This window comes from Sphaeramia orbicularis, chromosome 5, assembly GCF_902148855.1.
Source record: "Sphaeramia orbicularis chromosome 5, fSphaOr1.1, whole genome shotgun sequence".
NCBI lineage: Eukaryota > Metazoa > Chordata > Actinopteri > Kurtiformes > Apogonidae > Sphaeramia > Sphaeramia orbicularis.
This window is the reverse complement of record NC_043961.1, coordinates 59,966,603-59,990,014: the sequence shown is the minus strand read 5'-3', so window position 1 is coordinate 59,990,014 and position 23,412 is coordinate 59,966,603.

Sequence of the window (23,412 nt, the reverse complement as noted above, 5' to 3'; positions counted from 1 at the left end):
AACAAGGTATTGCTCTGACATTATTTATCTGTCCCTCCAATAACCAAGGAGCAAGCACCATTGGCGACTGAAATGACTGTAAATGAACATAACATACGGTCCGACATGCTGGTTTGTTTACATCTAACTTCCATAATTCCTTGCGCTCAGGCAGTTTGGTGTGACTTGCCTGGAACGTTACAAAGTCATGAGTTGTGAGCCAGCAAGTCGTGACTTGCTGGCTCAAAAAACGGCCTGGAACACAGCATTAGTATTGCACTTTTCCCTGAAAGGTAGTTTTGAACAAACAACACAAATCTGATCCCAGTTCTGTCAGTTCACATCCTGCAGAAAAATAACAACAAAAAATTCCACATGAGGTGCAACATTAAGAAGAGGGCAAACTGGTATTCTGTTTAAACAAACTGAAGAGAAACACTGACAACAAAATTCACCCAATTATTTATTATAGGACAGAGAACAAACTGTTTAGGCCACTCTGTATTTGTATATGTGTGTGTATTTATGTGTGTGTGTGTGTGTGTGTGTGTGTATATATGTGTGCAATTTGTCAAAAACACAGAGGAGGGATTTATTTATTTATTTTTTGGTCAGAGCGAGATGGGGGGGTCGCATTAATATATGTGGGGGTGTGGTCCATAACTAACGCTGGCATGAAACGAAAGTGAAACTTTACATACTTTCAACGTCCAACTCCCGGGTTCTAGTCCTCTGTTATACAGTGTGTGTGTGTGTGTGTGTGTGTGTGTGTGTGTGAGAGAGAGAGAGAGAGAGAGAGAGGGAGGGAGTTAGTGTAAGTGTTTGAGAACTAGCGGACATTGGCGGTTGTCTTTCACCTGAACCTGAACTGATCCAAACTGGACTGTACTGATGGTGGAGGGTCTTCAGTCTCTTCCTTCCAGGTTCACATCATATTTGTTGGGTTTTTTTTACCTCACATCAGCTGCTATTTCGTATTTTGGGTCAGTGTGCGCTCCTTCAATATGTCCGTGTGGAACTTGTGCGGATTTAAAGTTCCGCATCGACCGACATCTTTAGTTACTTTTTCTTTTTCTCATCATACTGTGCTGTTTTGGTACAGCTGTGAAACGGTTCGGTTCAGTTTGTGTACCGTTACAGGCCTAAAAAATATGCTATACTATAAACCACAGGTGTCAAACATGCGGCCCGGGGGCCAAAACCGGTCTGCCAAAGGGTCCAATCTGGCCCCTAGGATGAATTAGTGAAATACAAAATTTACACTGAAGATATTAACAGTCAAGGATGTTGAAATCATTTTAGGTCAATTCGATCTAAAGTGGATCAGACTAGTAAACACTATCATAATAACCCATAAATAAGGAAAACTGCAAATTTTCCTCTTTGTTTTAGTATAAAAAAAAAGTAAAATTAGAAAAAAAAGCTACATTTACAGACTATCCTTTTACAAAAAACATGAATAACCTGAACAAATATGAACAATCTGAAATGTCTTAAGAGAAGTCTGTGGAATTTTAACAATATTCTGCCTGTTACTAAATCTGTAAGTTGTGATTCACATGTATAAATGATCAGCTTAGGTGTAATATTGTTAACATTGCACTTTTTTTCTTAAGAATTTTCAGCTCGTTCATATTTGGTCATGTTATGTTCAAGTACGGTTCATAGGTGTAAACATTTTCATGATGGAATTTGACTTTTTTCACTCAAAAACATAGAGAAAACTTTGGAGTTGGCATTATTTATAAGTTCTTATCCTATTATTTATATTATTTTACTGGTCTGGCCCACTTCAGATCATATTAGGCTGTACGTGGCCCCTGAACTGAAATGAGTTGGACACCCCTGCTATATGCCTTAATACACATGATTCACTGTGGATCCTCCCTCCTACCCTACCCCCCCTCCATGTCTTCAAATTCATTTCTCACTCTGTCCACAATCATGATGACGGTTTATTTGCTGTGTTTGTTTTACTTATCCATCTGCCTTATGTGCCATTGTTTACCCTGCCGGCGGTGTCCTTGGACATCTATACATCTCAGAAATGGATAATACCTGCCAAAATCTAATTTAGCCCCCCCCCTTCTCTTCCTTGTCAGAGCTTGTAGGCAGATTCTTTTGCGTCCGCAGATAATAAATATCTGATCTGAGCTGCGGTGGAAGGATTATGAAGGTGGAGGGGGGTGGGGGGGCGTCATGGGGAAAAAGCAAATGAAGGGAATGGAAGTGTTGTATAAAGTGTGTAATAAAAAAGCTGCATAAACAGACACCTGCAGAAACTGGAGCCGGACCAGACAGTCTGTTTATTAGTGTCACAAATAAACACATAAGGGTCCGATCAAGCAAAAGTGAAAAAGTACATTTGCACACATCATTTATCAAGTGGGCTCATTTTTTAGCAACAGATCTGTATTTTATGGAACTGTTATCCTTTTTTAAAATATCACGAGTAGAAAAAAACATTACAACTGATTTTATTAATTGTACTTTTTACACCCTAGCCATAGCTTGAATTTGACGCAAAAAAATTATATCTGAAAAATTTGAGAATTCAGTCTGTTGATTATATAGACGATGTTTAAAGCTGTGGGAGACTTTCACCACCAGTTTTTCATCGAATCTGTCAGACCCCAGTCATAGCTCCATAAGTCTTTCCCTGATTATTCACCTGAATCTCTTCCCTCATGGTGAGCAGTTTCGAAGTGTACTCCACCAAAAACAGTCCATTTATTTACAAACAGAGCCGGTAGGTCACTCGGGCATTTTCAGAAATGTGGGTTTTACAGATTTGATGAAAAATTGGTAATGAAAGTACGTAGCTTTAAGTAAAAGTATTAGATTTTCATTCTTTTGTGAATATTATTGATATTTATGAGTTTGAACATTTACTTCAAAGGTCCTGTCCACATGTTACCCCAAAAATACCAATTTTTAATTTTCCAGTTCCTTATAATTCAGATATTTGAGTAAAACTTTCAGAAACTAATGATCTTTTGATACATTTTAGGTGATGCATACAATGGTAAAGAGTCATCCACCTGTTACTATGGCAACCTGTCCACGTCTGACCACATTCTCATGTCAATAAAACACAGACTTTTGAATATTTTACAGAAAAATTTATTTTCATCATAGTTGAACTTAATATCTGAAAGGTTTTGTCCTATTTCGTTTAAATTCCTGTCGAGAACCACATGTTTAGAATGTTTGTGTAACGCTTAAAAAATTTAAGCTCCCCGATTTTAACAATTGTACTTTTTACACCACAGCCATAGCTCAAATTGGACGCTAAAAATTATATCTAAAAAATTTGAAAATGTATTGAGTCTGTTGATTATATAGATGATCGTTAAGTTTCAGGTATTAGATTTTCATTCTTTTGTGAATATTATTGATATTTATGAGTTTGAACATTTACTTCAAAGGTCCTGTCCATGTGTTACCACAAAAATACACATTTTTAATTTTCCAGTTCCTTATAATTCAGATATTTGACTGAAACTTTCAGAAACTAATGATCTTTTGATACATTTTAGGTGACGCATACAATGGTAAAGAGTCGTCCATGTGCTACTATGGCAACCTGTCCACGTCTGACCACATTCTCATGTCAATAAAACACAGACTTTTGAATATTTTACAGCAAAATTTATTTTCATCATAGTTGAACTTAATATCTAAAAGGTTTTGTCCTATTTCGTTTAAATTCCTGTCGAGAACCGCATGTTTAGAATGTTTGCGTAACGCTTAAAAAATTTAAGCTCCCCGATTTTAACGATTGTACTTTTTACACCACAGCCATAGCTCGAATTGGACGCTAAAAATTATATCTAAAAAATTTGAAAATGTATTGAGTCTGTTGATTATATAGATGATTGTTAAGTTTCAGGTATTAGATTTTCATTCTTTTGTGAATATTATTGATATTTATGAGTTTGAACATTTACTTCAAAGGTCCTGTCCATGTGTTACCACAAAAATACACATTTTTCATTTTCCAGTTCCTAATAATTCAGATATTTGACTGAAATTTTCAGAAAGTATTGATCTTTGGATACATTTAAGGCAGGCATGTCCAAAGTCCGGCCCGGGGGCCAATCACGGCCCGCCGTCAGATTTTATACGGCCCACAGCTTGGGTTTTATATTGTATTATTTATGGAGTACATGAATCATAAAAGGTTCCAAATGCAGTTTCTCCTTTCACCTCATGGTGGCAGCACCACTCTAACTCTATCTGGCTCTGTGGCCTCACCGTGAACCTTTTTCGCTAATTTCTAACCACGGCGCCTGTAAATAAAAAAAAACAAAGTTGACAGTGAGGGCCGCCGCTTCCAGGAGAGAAGGGAATTTTTTTCACTGAAAATTGAGGCAATTATGTTTGCCTAATTTGTCAACAGACTGTTGCCTTGTTTAAGGAATTTAATGTAAAGAGACACGAGCAGACAAAACATGCTAACGCATACGACAAGCTAGCAGGGAGTGAGCGCTCCGAAAAAGTGAAGCAAATTCAAGCTGCTTTAAACTCACAACAGTGACTCTTCATGTGAACCTGGGAGTTCAATGAATTCGCCACCAGGGCAGGATACCAAGTTGCCAGGTTAGTTGCCTATAATTGCTGGTGTTATGTACTTGTAGATGTGACACAAAATATTACTTTCTGAATGATTTTGTGAAAGACAAGAGTAAGAGTCATATGTTTTCATCTTAAACGTTAACAGACTTTGCATTACTGAGTAAAGTATGAGTAATGATTACTTATATAAGTCATGTTTAAAATGAATGTGGGGTTCAGATTTTTATCAACTTGGATGTTTAAGATACTCTATACAGTTTGTTCTGTTATCTGACTCCAGATGTGAAAGGAAGGCAGAATTGTTTTTTCTTTTTTAATTTGTTCACACCTGAGTGGCTTAGATTTGGTTACACTGCCATTTAAAAAAATGATATTGTCACAATGAAAATAAAATTGTTGAAGAACAGCGCATTTATATGTAATTTTTACTGTTTAAAAAATGTCTGAAGGGACCGCTGGCCCCTGGCAATGTCCACATTATCAGATCTGGCCCTCTTGAAAAAAAGTTTGGACACCCCTGATTTAAGGTGATGCATACAATGGTAAAGAGTCATCCATGTGTTACTATGGCAACCTGTCCATGTGTTACCACATTCTCATGCCAATAAAACAGAGACTTTTGGGTATTTTATTCTAAAATTTATTTTCCTCATAGCTGAACATAATATCTAAAAGGTTTTGTCCTACTTCATATCAATTTCTGTCGAGACCCACATGTTTTGAATGTTTGTGCAAAGCTTAACAAACTTAAGCTCCCTGATTTTATTAATTGTACTTTTTACACCACAGCCATAGCTTGACTTTGACGCAAAAAATTATATCTCAAAAATTGGAAAATGTATTCAATCTGTTGATTATATAGATGGTCATGTTCCAAGTATTAGATTTTCATTATTTTGTGAATATTATTGATATTTAGGAGTTTATTTGTGAGTTACTTCAAAGGTCCTGTCCACATGTTACCAAGAAAATACACATTTTTAATTTTCCAGTTCCTTATAATTCAGATTTTTGAGTGAAACTGAAAGTAATGATGTTCTGATCCATTTTAGGTGATGCATACGATGGTACAGGGTCATCCACCTGTTACTATGGCAACCTGTCCACGTCTGACAACATTCTCAAGTCAATAAAATAGAGACTTTTCAATATTTTACTCAAATTACTACTAAAATACTACTACTAAAATTTATTTTTATCATAGTTGAACATAATATCTAAAAGGGTTTGTCCTACTTCATATCAATTTCTGTCGAGAACCACATGTTTTGAATGTTTGTGTAAAGCTTAAAAAATGATGTCCATTTTAAGTCTTCGTGTTACCGAGCAGTAATTTGACATTTTTCACCTAAAAATTTTATCTCCTCAAATTTAGTTGTACATAATGTTAAAGTGCTTCTAAATACCTACTCAAATATGTCTAATACATGCATCTAAGTTACTCTGATTACATGGCACAGACTGTTGAACACCAAATGTGTCCATGTGTTAACGTTTGATTGGACCCATATGTAAATGTACAGTATATTTATGTGTGTTTCATATCCAGTAATTAATTATTAACTGAATTGTCAATATTTAATGAGTTAACAGAGATCAGTCTAAATGTTTGTGAATATCAGATCAGGAAAGTATGTTTTTGCTTACACGTAGAAATTAATTATCTTGACACCATATATGTGTGTGTGTGTGTGTGTGTGTGTGTGTAGATAATTATATATGTATGTAAAATATTAGCCTCTGCACACTGTATTTAACATCATATACTTTAAATAGGCTGTTTGCATATTTATTTCTGTGTGTGTTTGCGTTTGCCTCCTGGCAGTAACTTTTTTATAGACCGTTCTATTTAAGTATATCCCCTTTAGAACACTGGATAAATATATGCATGGTCTCTGTGTTTTACATGTGTGTGAAATATTTTACTGTCATATTTTACTAGCATAATGTTTCATGATGATGTTAATATACATATGGGTTTGTTTGTTTGTGCATTTGAGTTTCCCTGTATGAAAAAAATGAGGTTAAGGTTGAGGTGGACGTGGGCGTTTGCATGTTTATGAGCAGAACAGAACACATAAAGGCACATATTAGAAAACATATTACCTATCAATCATATGCTGACAGTAAAGGCTCTGTGTTTTATGTTTATATATGTTTTGCTTCTGCCTGGGGTTAGTATGTTCGTCTTAGTATTGAACAGAAAGGGTTTTCTCTCAATACACAGGAAAAGACAATACACAATACACAACCAAAGCAGATTTTAGACATTTAAATCAGATTTTTTAATAGTATGCACACAACACTTTTTAATATATTGACAATTAATATTTGAAAACTATTTATTTTCATATTGTGCTCGAGAGTAGGGATGTCCCGATCTGATCTAAAGATTGATATCGGCTGTTGATCTGGCATTTTTTAAAAGATCAGATTGGATTAGTCATGAGATCTGGACCGTGGTTATTATCGCTGATGAAAACTAACGAAATGACAAAAACTAGAATATAAAAAACATTGCTGTTAACTGAAATAAATAAAAACTATAATTAAAAGAAAAAATGATGACTAACCGAAACAGTATTGTGTGCTTACAAAACTAACTAAAACGGATAAAAATTATGAATAAAATTCCCTTCATTTTTGTCTTTGTCAATGTTGGATTGATATAAAAGCGATTTATTTTGCTCTAGCAAGTTTCTCTGCTGTCACCATATGATATTTAAGGGTCCGTCACTTGTGGTTTCCAGTCGTCTTCTGGTCCCCACTCTACCTGGAAACATGGAGACTAAAGTTGGGAGAAAGCAGCAGAGTCCTGTCTGGGATTTATTTGAATACGACGACTGAGAAGCAGAGAAAAGATATAAAAAAACTCTAACTAATACTAGAACTAAACTAAAACTAAGCTTATAGAAAAAAATTAAAACTAATGAAAACAAGAAAAGCACTTGGAGAGCGCAGACCTCCGCCAAGACAGATCTGCCCCACCCCACCCCACCCCACCCCACCCCCCAACCCCGATCACCACCAAAATTTAATCATTTCTTCCTTGTGCCAGTATCAACATTTCCTGAAAATTTCATGAAAATCTGTCCATAACTTTTTGAGTTATCTTGCTAACAAACAAACAAACAAACAAACAAACAAACAAACAAACAAACAAACAAACACACGTGCAAGCAAACACACAAAGCAAAGTGATCACAATACCTCCAGGTGGAGGTAACTAGCAAACCTGCTCTAAAAACTAATTAAAACTAACTGAATTAGGGAAAAAAAGTCAAAACTAACTAAAACTAAACTATAATGAAAAATCCAAACTATTAGAACCTTGATCTGGACCTGATTCTAGGGCGGGGTTAAAGCAATGTCCTGCCCCCTTAGATTAAAGTTTCTGAAGGCGGGGAAAAGCTGCACAACAGCAGGAATTAGTAAAGCACCTATAGGTTCACTTTCACTGTAAGATCCAGTTTTTTTCAACCTGCGGGCTTTTGTGGAAATATTTGACCCGCGAGTAACCCACTGATCCACGCATCACTAATATACGGCGCAGAACGCACCCCCATACAACACCTGGACACACCTGTCATGGCTTCACCGTCCTAAGAGAAGAAATGGGCAATTTGGCTCAGATACGACTGACTGGTGCACATCAGGGGGATTTAGAAGTGGGTTTACCAAATGATGACTGAAAAATAAGTGGGTATACTCCGTATTCCCCCACGTACCCTGGACTACACCACCGGTGACGAACCGTGAAGTGCTGTATGGTGTCACCAGCTAAAACTGCTTGAGCAAAATAAATCAATTTCACATCAGTTGGACATTAAGACGAAAACAAGGGGAATTTTATCTATAATTTTTATACGTTTTAGTTTTATAAGCACACAATACAGTTTTAGGTAGTTATCCTTTTTTCTTTTAATTATAGTTTTTATTTCAGTTGACGAAACAATTTTTTTTCAATTCTAGTTTCCGTCATTTCGTGACTTTTCGTTAATGATAATAGCCTTGGACCCTTGTAAGGATAAAGCAGGTTCAGAATGAATGAAATCAAAATCGCAACAACACTGCAAAAATGAAAAACGACAAAGAAAACGGTGTGAATAAAACTCCAAGTCCGTCTCACTGCTCTGTGTTTTGCCTCCCATTCCGTAAGTGTCAGGGGGTGCACTGAGCATGCTCAGATGTCTATGGAAAGAACAAGGTCTATTCTATCAGCATGTTTGGAATTTTTTCCTATTGAGCAAATGGTTTATTATCTATCTATCTATCTATCTATCTATCTATCTATCTATCTATCTATCTATCTATCTATCTAGCTATCTATCTATCTATCTAGCTATCTAGCTATCTATCTATCTAGCTATCTATCTAGCTATCTATCTATCTATCTATCTATCTATCTATCTAGCTATCTATCTATCTATCTATCTATCTATCTATCTAGCTATCTAGCTATCATAGTCTGTTTGTTTCTTTGCCTTAAACATCTCTGTGTGACCTAATAGTCTTTTTTTCTTTGTTGACCTAAGCCCAGCTTCACAAACCAACTGTTTTTCCCTCCACCTGTGTTGTGTTCAGTACAAATGTCTGCCTTCATTGCATTTGGCAGAGTTGAAACCTGAGGTAAATCCCCGTAAGGGTTTTCTTTTACAGGTTTAGTGGTGCAGGAACAGAAGGAGAGGTTTTCAGAGCTGTGATCTACTGCGCAGACGTCTTTACCCACGGCTGATACACAAACAGATCAGATATAGTCATGAAACAACCTGTGTTTTTGCAGTTAAATGAAAGCTGGTCTCACTTAAACATGCAGATCGTTCCTGTTTCCTTCCTATCTGGATCTGTATTTCTTCTCCACACGCTCCTGCTGTGTTGTTCATGTTTCTTAGGCGTCATCCTCTCACTGACGTCATGCTTCAAACAGAATTGTGGAACATTTGCGTACTTTCCTCCAGCTCATGTAGAAGCAGCTGCATCAGGAAAGACGAAAGCTCAAAAGAAGTTCTGTGAGGGAGTTTCACCGCCACAGGCAGGGCTGCATGAGGACACACAGACGCAGGTTTTAGAGGCTTTTTGAAGGATGCAATTAGGCTTTTTATTTTCGCTTTTTTTGTTGTTTCTTCATAGTTTCTTTTTAAGGAACTGTTCGGCTTTTACAGGTTCTATAAAAGCCTTACAGGTGCGTATCTACTTTTAATGTCACAGTTCCACAGTACATAGTTAACCCTGTAAAGCCTGAACCATTAAATGATTGACAGAAAATTCCATTTCTGTGAAACTGGAGCCTTTATTGGTCCTTCTGAACAACCAAACCATTTTTTTTTTTAAATATCAGTTTCCACGTATGAGTTTCATTTTTGTATCATATTTGATCCATCAGGTCTCAAAGCTCAAATATTATTTTTGAACAAACAAATACATAATACAGCACAAACATGTCTAACAAATTGGTAATTCCTTTTCTAAATGATCAAAGTTCTTCCTCCTTCCTCATTAACCCTTTCATGCAGTGGTCACTCCAGTGGACATCTATTCTGCAGCTGTTCTCTTATATATTCATTTGTTTTGTTGTTTTAGTTCCATATCAGCCAACACAGTGGACACTTATACATCATCTCATACACTGAAAGTCAAACAAATACTGTAACTTTGACTTCGTAACAAAGATAAACCTGATCTGCAGTCACATGTTTGAGTGTAAATCAATTGCTAGTTGTTATTAGACTGTAATTAACAGTTTTCTTAGACAAAACGTTTTTTTTTTTGCATATTATCTCCATGAAGTGAGTAATAACTAGTATTATAGTGTGTGATAAAACATCAGATTAGCTGCATTAAAACTGCTTTTATTTCATAGTTTCCACACGTATACGTACACTTACATGTTTCTTTGCTTCAAAAATTAAACGCATGGTGTCCAACTGAGTGGAGGTTCTTGAAACAATAAAAAAATAGATTCATTCAAAAAAATATTCAATCACATAGTTTTTTCATGCCTAAAGAGGAATAAAAACACTGAGGAAAAAAATCTTGACTAAGGGTACGTTTACACGGCAACACTCCGCAAAGATTTCTCCTTTGCGTTATAAAATCATTCCGCGTTAAGACGAAGCCGCTATGATAACGATCTGCGTTAACATGAGTCCGCGAGGACGGCTGAATACGCTGTAGTGGCCATGCCAGACCAGTAGCTGGCGATGTAGAGCTGTAGTGAAACAGTGGCGGTAAAACACGCGCCTGCGCACAAACAATTTCCAGTTTAGACAGCCTTTAAATGAGGAGAAGAAGAAGAAGAGGCGGACAACACTATTTACAAACAACAACGGCAAGTGGTCGTACAAAGACGCAGGACTTCTTTGTCTGGACAGACGAGCTGAGCACAGTTAGCAGCACGTATGTTGTTCTGAAACCGGCAATTGTTGTTGTGGTTGTTCCTTCTTTTTCTGCAGCTTTATTGTGTCATAGAGGCTGGCAAACCAGCTTGGAGGCGCATTACCGCCACCAACTGGCCTGGAGTGGGTTAACTGGCGGTTCTTGGCTGCGTGCGCATGCGGTGACGTCATATTTTACCCCGGAACGCTCCGATTCGCGTTAACACGGAGCTGAAATGCGGAGCGTATCGATAACGTTCCACCCTGGACCCTGGTATCAAAAGTTTCCGGATTCAGGCACTCTAGGCACCGTTTCCATGGTAACAGAAGGCTAATCCGCCATGAAATCTTCCCGGAGTCGACTGAATCCTACGCCGTGTAAACAGCCCCTAAGGTTCTCGTAATTCATGCATCAAAGGGTTAATGACAGTCTTGTAGTGTCACTGGAAAGGCCTCTGGTGAAGGAACTCCTCCCCCTGGTGGATTATCTGTGTATTGCATGTATCTAATTGTATACATCAGGTTTTTCAAGAAAAAAAAAAATCAGCTGATCATGTAGAGGGCTTCAAAACTTATGTGTCAAATATGATACGTTTGCCGTTATAGGGTCAAAAGTGAAACTGTTTTATTTTTAATCCTCATCTATCCGATTAAAATGTTTTAGTACAAATATAAACATACTGTAGTACTATAATGTGTACGATTATTGTACAAGATATACATAATTACTTTAAAAGAATGTCATAGCATTGTAGAACGTATTCATAAGTAATATATTATAATATATTGTATATAATATTATATTATGTGTAATATTATTAATTACCCCACCCCCCAAAGGGGAGGCAAGGGGTATTGATTTTGGTCCAGTTTGTTTGTCTGTTAACACTCTAGCAACAAAACTATTGGTTGAATTCAGACCAAACTGGATTTATAGATTACCAGTGACCCAGAATAGATCTGATTACATTTTGGGAAAAGTAGGTCACAGTAAAATTTTTTATGAATTTTTTAAATCTTTTTTTTCTCCCATTTACTTACAGTATAATGGGCGAAATTTTAAATGTTTATAAAAACATAAATTTTGTTTTAATCTACTTCAGACTTGCCACATATATAGAGGCAGTTTATATGATGACATCAGCACATAGACATGATGACATCAGCTGGATCGATGCCAATATAAGTTACAATATGTGCGAGGGGCGGGGTTTGTTGTGCCTGGAACCACATGAATACTTGAGTAATTTAGCATTTAACATTTTTCAGCTCTATTAATTATTTTCCTGTTAAGAAACAAATTTCACTCCACTTCTGTGAAAAATAAGCATTTGATGTGGCTCATAACATACATACTAATGATGACACGCTGCTGAAAAATACAGGCTTCAAACATTCACATCTAATAAAAAATATTTGGGGTAAAGCTTAAGGATTTTTGGAAGGTCTGGGGTCAAAACTGCAGTAATTGGTTTTCCCATATAATAGGACACGACTACGGTTTACTTGAATTTACTGAAAACTAAATGATACCAGAATTAAATTATGGCAGATACATTCTCATAAAACAGAAAAAGCACCTTTAATAAACACTTTTTTGAGTCTTTTGCAACATTTTTATAGGAAATAAACTTTAAATGCTATATATTTATACATTCTCTGTTATACTTGGATAATAATATTACAGAAACCCTATGTTGTTGTTGTTTTTTTTATCACACAAATCAACTGTAAATTTCCTGATATAAGTCCAATAACATCTTTCTCCTTGATTTTCACCTTGTTTGGTCTTCATTCATAAATCTGTCCCTCAGATGCTTATGTTTTACCTCCGTACATATATGTATGGAAATAAAAAACAATATGGTGTGTACTGTCAGAACATCAGAACAGAGCGTTTTAATGCAGAACAACCTGGAACTGAAACTCTGCACTTTAGGGGAATTTATGTTTATGTTAAAGGACAGATTTGCTTCTAAATTTGCACTGAAATCATTCCCCTACTTGTCCATTATGATGTAGGTCCTCTTATACGGCATAAAACCAGATTATTTTTGTTCATATGTAAATCGATGAAAGTTTGTTGTGTCTTCATTTATTGTTGTGAAGATGGGGAAGAGCGGACATGCAGGACTTCAAATAAAAAAGGGTTCCTTATTTCTAAAAAATTGATAAATTAAAGGCTACGTTTATACGTAACCAGATGTTATTGAAAACGGAGATTTCCCCCTCTGTTTTTAAAAAAACTTGTGCAGATGTGATCGTTTTCGGAAAACTCTGCGATTCTATGGCCTCATTTACACAAAATCTAAATCTGACCAAGAGTATTTTTCTCATTTCTAGTCAAAATATCTCATCACACTTAAAATAAGGTATATGTATGTATGTATGTATGTATATATATATATATATATATATATATATATATATATATATATATATATATATATATATATATATATACACTACCAGTCAAAAATTTGGACTCACCTTCTCATTTAAATGGCATTAGATGGACTGCAGATGGCCAACAAGTGTTCAGCATCACTATGAACTACTACAAGACTTTTGGAAAACATTTCAGGTGACAACCTCATGAAGCTCATTGAGAGAACGCCAAGAATGTGCAAATCAGTAATAAAAGCAAAATATAGCTAATTTGAAGAATCTAAAATATAAAACACGCTTTGAGTTATAGCACACTTTTTTTAACTACATAATTACCTCCACCAAGGAGGTTATGTTTTTGCCAGGGTTTGTTTGTTTGTTTGTCTGTCCGTTAGTGTGCAACATAACTCAAAAAGTTCTGGACAGATTTGGATGAAATTTTCAGGGTTTGTTGGAAATGGGATAAGGAAGAAATGATTACATTTTGGTGGTGATCGGGGGTGGGGGGGCCCACAGGGGGGGCCACTGATCAGCCTTGGCGGAGGTCTGCGCTCTCCGAGTGCTTCTAGTTCCATATGTGTTCATTCATAGTTTTGATGCCTTCAGCGAGAATCTACAATGCAAATAGTCATGAAAATAAAGAAAAAAAAGGCGAGTCCAAACTTTTGACTAGTAGTGTATATATATATATATATATATATATATATATATATATATATATATATAGATAGATAGATAGATAGATAGATAGATAGATAGATAGATATAGATATAGATATAGATATTCATGAGTTAGTTTTGGATGGTGTAGATGTTTGTGTGTTTTGTCATTCCACTTTATTCAGGCGTGGTTTGTTCCCCTCAGTTTAATGCTGTAATTCTGTGAATGAAACAGCAGCTGTTTGGTCGACAGATGCTGTATTTTTGACAGAAAAATAAACTAAGAATTGAGATTTCCTGCTTTGTGGTGCTTTGAAAAAAGTGCAGACTATTTGTTGTCATTACTGTTACTGTAAATCAATCTTAAAATGGAGAATTCTTACTTTGTTCACTCTACTAATAATTTGTCATTTTATGTACGGTCTTGTCTTGGTCTCGGGTGGTGCGGTCTGGACTACACTGCAAAAAAACAAATTATACCGAGTGTATTTTTCTCATTTCTAGTCCAAATATCTCATCACACTTAAAATAAGACATAATCACCTAAAGAGGAACTTTTCAGTGAGATAGAAGAACTGATTTTTAGACAATAGATCAGGAAAATCTGATGTCAAGAAATCTTACCAAAATAATTTTCACTTGTTCCACTGGCAGATTTTTTTGCTTGAATTAAGCAGAAAAATCTTGAATTAAGGAAAAAAAAAAAAATCTTGAATTAAACAAAAAATCTTGGATTAACCTCCTGAGAACCAAGAAATGTCAGCAAAGTCCCAGCTTTTTTTTTTGTTTTTTATTCAATAAGTGCCTTTATTGGAAACATCATGATGCAACAGTTTTTTCAGATGCAGTTTTTTTAAATTGTTTGGCCTTAAAGGGTTAAAGGCCTGTGGTCCTGGGCTGGTTTGGAAAGTAAGTAAGTCGGTGAAGTTTAGTTTTAGTTTGGATCGATATGGACAGATTTGGCTAAATAGACACTAAAACATGCTGCATTTACTTTTTACTAATGTTTAAGTTCATTTATTTTAAGGATCAGATGATAAAACCACCCCTCATTACAGTAAATCAAACATCAGGTCGTTTCTTTCTGACGTTCTAATCTTCTGTTGTTCAGTTCCTAATATGATGGTGATGGTTTCCAACATAGTTCCAGTTACTGGTTCCGTTGCTGCCCCAGTTTCTCTTCACAGACCTGTGTTGTACTTGTCACATGTCAGAGTTAAACCATAATCTTTATTAGAAGACTCTTTTCTTCACATTATCTTCATGTTGACATAGTCCTCTGTTCATCCAGAAGAAAAACAGGATTTCACATTTTCCACTTGAAATTCACCCCAATTTATTTAAAGTGGTAAAGTAGCTTTTCAAAAGGATTTTCATTTTGGGTGGATTTGCATTCATTTTAGAGGGAAGATTAGTGAGGCTGACACAGCTAGAAAACATTAAGATGACATGACTAAAACAGGATTGCGAGCCAATTATCCACACTGAAAGGCACTTTTACCACTGTGTGAAGACCCTCCATTATACACACACACACACACACACACACACACACACACACACACACACACACACATACACACACACCTGGACAGCAACTTGTGAATTGTATTATTTTTTATTTATTTGTTCTTTCCCTGTTTCTCAATGAAACTTTGACAAAAGCAGAATATAAAACACACATGTACCCCCTCTGCTGCTCTCCCCTCTTTGACCAAATAAAAACACTAAATATAAAGAGAGATGAGACGACTTTATTTAACGAGCCAGTGAAAATTTAAGCATAACTATCATATTCTGCTTCCATGCTGTTTTGTAAGTTTAGTCTGTTTGTCATGAATGCACTGAGGAACCGTCAGGTCAAACATTAGTTCCTGAACTACTGTTTTGAAGTCAGTAGTCAGACGGCCAAAGTGTGTGAAGTTCCACTTTTGGTTTACAGCAGTTATAACAGTTCCAGAACACACCCCCACATACACCCCCCGCTCTGCCAGATATTTCCTTGTAGCAGGGGCCCATAACATTTAGCTGTCAGGGGGCCCAGAATGGCTAGCGGCGCCCCAGGTACACATACATAAAAATTTACTTAACCTCCTCAGACCCAGCTACAGGTGTTCTGTCCACATTTGTGGACAAGAGTTTCACAACTTTATACAAAAAAAAAAGAAGAAAAGAAAACTGTCCACCACAAAGGACATTCCATAAAAGTGTTAAAAACTGCATCTGAAAAAACTGCTGAATCATGATGTTTCCACTGTAGGCACTTATTGAATAAAAAACAAAAAAGCTTGTACTTTGCTGACATGGGTCTCAGGAGGTTAAGTACAGTAACTAAGTACTTTTACTTTGTTACATTCCACCACTGACTGCAGCCATGATAACATTTTAATGTATTTATTTGTTAACACATTCTGTAAGTCAGGGCTCTCAAACATGCGTCTCGGGGCCCAAATGCGTCCCACCAAAGGTTCCAGTTCGACCCCTGGGGTGAATTTACACAGTGTATAAATTCCACAGTCCAGGCTGTGGAACTCATGTTAGTGTGGGTTCCACATACAGACCAATCTGATCTACAGTCCAATAATAACAGCAGAAGAACCCACAAAAAATAGCAACGCCATATTTTCTTCTCAGTTTGATGTGAAAAAAATAATATGACATTATGCCTATAAATCATGACAACTTCAAAGTGCAAAAAATAACATTAAATTATGAAAATATTTACATTTATAAACTCTCCTGTAACAATAAAATGTGAATAACCTGAACAAATATGAACAACCTGAAATGTCTAAAGAAAATTCAGTCCAGTTTGAACTCTTTTCTTCCTGTTCCTCAGTGTTCAGTGTCTTTGGAGATCTGATCCAGAATACAAATGAAGAAATGATAAGTTGAGGCAGAAAACTGTTAAAATTGCACTTATGTTTCTTAAGAAATGTAGTTTTCTTCAGGTTATTCACATCTTTTTTGTTTGGACAGTTTAGAAAAGTAAGTATTTTCATAATTCAATCTTTTTTTCCTTTGCACTAAAACACTTTGCAGTTGTCATTATTTATCGGTTATTCTGTTATTATTTTATTGGTTCGGCCCACTGCAGATCAAATTGGGCTGAATGTGGAACCTGAAAGAAAAGGAGTTTGAGAACCCTGCTGTAAGTCATCCATGGTGTATATTTATATATATATATATATATATATATATATATATGTGTATATATATATATATATATATATATATATATGTGTGTATATATATATATTTTTTAAATTACTTCTTTAGTATATGAAGGGAGTTGTTTTTTTACTAGATGTAGATTTCCGTTCCTTTCAACTCTTTGTTTTCCACAAGCCAAAGATGTTTTGTGTTTGTTTCCAGAATGAATGTCTTTTTGTTGTCTCTTCCAGTGTCTCCTCAGCTGTTTCCTCTGGGAGCATCTCCTCAGTTGACGCATTTGTTTCAAGGACTTTGATTTCAGTTCTAAAACACTATAAAAAAAAAAATCAAAAAAAAAAATCTGTAATTTAACAGAATTTTTACTGTTTATATTATAGATTTTTCCTTTATTTTTAAGATACTGGAAAATATCAATGAAATGACAAAAACAGACTGTGATTTTACATGTCAAATGTAAAATAACATGAAAAAACTGTAACTGTGAATAACCATAAAATTTCCATTTTTTTTTTACAGAATTTTTTTTCTTTTTTCACAGAAAAATACAGTTAAAATACATTTGCAAATGTATCATAATTTTACCAATATTTCTTTTTTTATTTATGAGATTAAACTGTTAATTTAAAGTTTAATATTGTAAAAAAATAATAATAATAATAATAAAACAAGATTAAATTACTGACAATTAACTGTAAAAGAAGTATTTGTTCTGTCAGTTGAACCAGACTTTTTTGTTAATTGAGAAATATCTTGTGTAATTACAGGTGGTTTCACAACAAAAATGTTGAATAAATGTATTTTTGTGAATGTATAACATGTATAAGCACTGATAAACTGTCCAAAAACAGTTTTTATCAGTGGATTGGACAACTGAGTCTCATTGAAAATTATTTACATATATATTTATAGGGAATTGGATTGTTTTAATATATGAAAATATTCTTTATTAAACATAAAAAAGTAAAAAAAAAAAAAAAAGCAAAATGTCATGTAAAGTTAGGGCAAAAAACTGTATTTTAATTATGGAAAATGACCGTATTTTTATGAGATTTTTCTTTTTTTTTTTTAATAGTATTTTTCGGCACCCCTGCTGCCGGAATATTACCCTTTTTTTTTTTTTTTTTACAGTGTACAGAGGGTCTCCTGTGTGCTCTGCTTGGTGTCGTACCTCTCCTTCTAACTCAGAGGTTTCTTTTCAGAGGGAACACACGTCTCTCCTTCTTCAGCCTGAAGCTCAGCGGCGGTTGAGGGAGGTCTGGTCTTTAAGTTGACTCTCGGACACCTCCAGCTCTGGGTGAAAAGGCTTCATCTCCTCAGAGCAGACTGGCTGCAGGGCTTTAACCTCCTTCTGCCGTCTGCTGACGGAGAATGTCCTGCTCAGCCCTCAGCCTTCTGATCACATCCAGGTCCTGCAGCGTTCGCTGTGTGACGCTTCATGTCTTTGTCAGACTCACTCTTAAAAGGTCTCAGCCTCTTCAGTTGACCATCAAACCTTCCACCTGTTTTTGAAGAGACTCCAGCTCTTTGTGTTCTTCAAACTCCTGAGTATAAGATCCAGTATGTTGGAGCTGAACGTCCACCCAACAGTCCTGAACCCACAAAGACACAAACAGCCACTGCACTGCAAAAGTCTAAATGTTACCAAGTGTGCTTTTCTCATTTCTAGTCCAAATATCATCACACTTAAAATCAGACAGAATCACCTAAAGAGGAACTTTACAGTGAGATATAAGAACTGATTTAGAGACAATAGATCTGGAAAATCTGATTTCAAGAAATCTGACCAAGATCATTTTCATTTGTTCCATTGGCAGATTTTTTTGTTGTTGTTGCTTGAATTAAGGAAAAAAAAAAAAAGATTTAAGCAAAAAATCTGCCATTGGAACAAGTGAAAATTATTTTTGGTAAAATTTCTTGAAATTAGATTTTCCAGATATTTTAAAATGAAAAAAAATTAAGAAAAAAAACCTGTAAAAAAAAAAAGACAAATAATGTGAAAAAATAAGCAACAAACTGAGTAAAATAAAGTAAAACACGGCGAAAAAAAAACCCGTTGAATAACGGAAAATAACCATCTCACAAAATACGGTAATTTTCCATAATTAAAATACGTTTTTTTACTCTAACTTTACATGAGATTTTGCACATTTTTTTTAAAATTTTTTAATGTTTAATAAAGAATATTTACATGTATCAAAACAATCAAATTACCTATAAACATATATGTATATACAAATAATTTTCAGTGAGACTCAGTTGTCCAATCCACTGATAAAAACCGTATTTGGACAGTTTATCAGTGCTTATACATGTTATACATTCACAAAAATACATTTATTCAACATTTTTGTTGTGAAACCTCCTGTAATTACACAAGATATTTGTCAATTAACTGTGGAGGAAAAAAGATTTTTTGCTGATTCATTCTGTTTCAGCATTTTGTCCAAACTTTGTACTTGTCATTCTGACGAGTTTAGACTTTGTACTTTCTATACTGAGCAAATCAATAGAATCTAATGGAAACCAGACACTGTAGGAACATGTGATGGAGCGTAGGTAAACACGTTTACATGACCTGCACACTGTAAAGGCTCTTGGACTTCTGTGAGTCTTTGTCCAGTCTTAGTAGACTGTACCCTGTTTGGCCCAACAGAAACTTTGTCTCTGAAACTTTTGTTGATCATTGTGCTTTTTGCTGGTTGTTCATTTTAACTGGAAATATTATTCTGTAATAAACTGATGTAAATCTACAAGCTCATTGTGCTTCTTTCCCATCGTGAGGTTTAGACCCCAACATTAACAAACAAGTCTGGTTAAACTTACAGAACAAATACTTCTTTTACGGTTAATTGTCAGTAATTTTATCTCGTTTCAGTTTTTTTTTTTTTTTTTTTTTTCAGTATTAAACTTTAAATTAACAGTTTAATGTCATAAATAGAAAAGAAATATTTGTGAAATTACAATGGATTTGCAAATGTATTTTAACTGTATTTTTCTGTCAAAAAAGAAAAAAAAATCCTTTTAAAAAATGGAAATTTTATGGTTATTCACAGTTACAGTTTTTTCATGTTATTTTACTTTTGACATGGAAAATCACAGTCTGTTTTGTCATTTCATTGATATTTTCCTGTATCTTGAAAATACAGGAAAAATCTGTAAAATAAACAGTGAAAATTCTGTTAAATTCCAGATTTTTTGTTTTACAGTGTAGGTCTTTCTGGGTGAATATCCTTCATTGTCTTGTCTGTTTTCTGTCTCAGGTCAGTCTCTCCAGTGTGTTTTTGCAGTAAAACCTCATGTCCTCCTCTGAGCTGTCAAATGAACTGCTGCTGACTCTGTTGGTGTCGTGTGTTAATATGACTATTTCAGGTGACGGTAACTGCACAACAGTTCTTTCTTTTTCAGTCTTAACTTCATCTGGAACACATTTGGGTTCATAACACACTCTTATCTTCTCGCAGACTTTCTCAGCCTCTCTTTTCTTCGGCTCCTTTATGTTCACTATCACTTCGGTGGTGATTCTCATGGCGTCCTTTGTGTCATTGTCACAGATCGCCTTCAGCCTTCCCAGCTCTTAATGAACATTAATGAACATCTCCTTTCGGCTCTGCTTGGAAACACTGGCTGCTCTTTCATCCCTTTGCAGATCTTCGGTGCTGGATGTGACGCTGCGTTCGCGTCCCCACAGATCAGTTCAGGTGCTCAGTTTCGTCCTTCATCTGTCGTATCACCTGCTGGTCGCTGATGCTTTTCTCTTGGAGGAGTTTGTTTTTCAAATCCTCCACCTGTTTCTGTAAAAGTTGCTCATTTTTTTCTCCAGCCCTTCCTTTTCTTCCTCCTTTCTGGCACCTTTAGCTGCCCCAGGCCCTCCCATTATCCGCCTGCTTCATTTTTACTTGGGAAGCTCTCAACTGTTTTTTTTTTCCTCTCTGTGTTGATGCAGTTTGTTTGAAATAAGTTGTTTCTCTTTCTGCCACTGGTTTGTCTCAGATATCCCAGAGGTGCCGTTTAAAAGGTTCTGTTCGGCTCTGGGGAACCAGATGGAAATCTGACTGCCGCTCAACGTATCATACCCTGGTTCTTACAGGAGGAGCTGCCACCAGTAGTTTAATCTGCTCTGTGGATGAAGTGTGATAGTCCGCTGTGCTTTTTACCCCGACTCTTTTAAAAGGGAAACAAAGGACGATGACGTGAATTCATTAAGAGCAAACTGAATAAAATGAAAACTGGGCGATATGACAGAATGTATTTGAGGTCTGCAGCTGGCCCATTTGTTAGACTCATTGTATTTTTATTCTTTCTTTCAATTATTAAGAGAATATCTAAAAGCATAATTACAGTGTTTAGAATTAAGTAAAGTGAAGTTCTGTCAAAGAGTCCACATTACACTGTAAAAAAAAAAACAACTGTAAAAAAACGGTATTATTCTGGCAGCAGGGGTGAAAAAAAAAATACTGTAAAGTAACGGAAAATAACCATCTCATAAAAATGTGGTAATTTTCCATAATTAAAATACAGTTTTTTGCCCTAACTTTACATGAGATTTAGCATATTATTTGGACTTTTTTTTAATGTTTAATAAAGAATATTTTTATGTGTTAAAACAATCAAATTACCTAAATAAATAAATAAATAATTTTCAGTGAGACTCAGTTGTTCAATCCACTGATAAAAACTGTATTTGGACAGTTTATCAGTGCTTATACATGTTACGAGGGCCGTTCAATAAGTTCATGGCCTCACCCAGAACAGAACAACACAGACTGATAATTTATGTTTTATTTTTCAACATAATCTGCATTTACAGCAATGCACTTGGTCCATCGATGTTCAAGCATCACTATCCCATCACGAAAGAATGTAACATCCTGTATTATAACAACCAGTATTTCTGGGTGAGGCCATGAACTTATTGAACGGCCCTCGTATACATTCACAAAAATACATTTATTCAACATTTTTGTTGTGAAACCTCCTGTAATTACACAAGATATTTGTCAATTAACAAACAAGTCTGGTTCAACTGACAGAACAAATACTTCTTTGACGGTTAATTCTCAGTAATTTTATCTCGTTTTATTATTTATTTATTTTTATTACATTATTAAACTTTAAATTAACAGTTTAATCTCATGAATAGAAAATAAATATTTGTGAAATTACGATACATTTGCAGATGTATTTTAACTGTATTTTTCTGTGAAAAAAGAAAAAAAATTCTTTTAAAAAATGGAAATTTTATGGTTATTCACAGTTACAGTTTTTTCGTGTTATTTTCCATTTGACATGTAAAATCACAGTCTGTTTTTGTCAGTTCATTGATATTTTCCTGTATCTTAAAAAAACATGAAAAATCTGTAAAATAAACAGTGAAAATTCTGTTAAATTTCAGATTTTTTTTTTTTTTTCAGTGTATTGGATTATAGAGCTATGACCTGAATGTCTTCATACTGACTGTATGAATTAATGTGACCACTAGAGGGAGTAGTGAGTCACTCTGCTAGCCACAGTAGCCTGTCCATCCATCTGGTTTTCTCAGTGTATTTAATATGAAGAAAACAGTCTGGAATTGGGCCAGTTGCTGTGAAATATGCACGATCTATTCTATACGGCAGTGGTCCCCAAACCCTGGTCTCCGGACTGGTACTGGTCTGTGGATCATTTGGTACCGGGCCGCAAAGGAAAAAACAATTATGATTAATATTAAAGCAATTTTTTCCATTAGTCTTGCAGACATTTTATTTTGAAAAGCGACCGTTTCCGCCCTCGCCACACAACTGTTCTGGACTCTGGTGCCATTTCATGAATCAGTAGAAACACAAGTTTAAGAAATGAACCAAAAACAAAATTCACTGGAGAACTTTTATGGGAAGAAACGAGGAAATGAGCAGACTGTAGAAGGGTCACAGAAGGGTCACTGCAACAGTTTTTTTTTCAAACATTTTTAAAATTATTTCTATTTATTTATGTATATATTTATTCATTTATTGGAATGCCCTTTGCAATGGACAGCATTTTTTAAGTCAAACTGTCTGACATTTGTCCCCTACAGAGGACAAAAATGCATTACTGGGTCTCAGGAGGATTTGTATAACTCAGTGTTTTTCAACCTTTGGGTCGGGACCCCATGTGGAGTCGCCTGGTATTCAAATGGGGTCGCCTGAAATTTCTAGTAATTGATAAAAATAAAAATAAAAAACTTACTAATAAAAAATAGAAGATAATAGAAGTAAATACTAACATTAATGTTGGTTTTCTT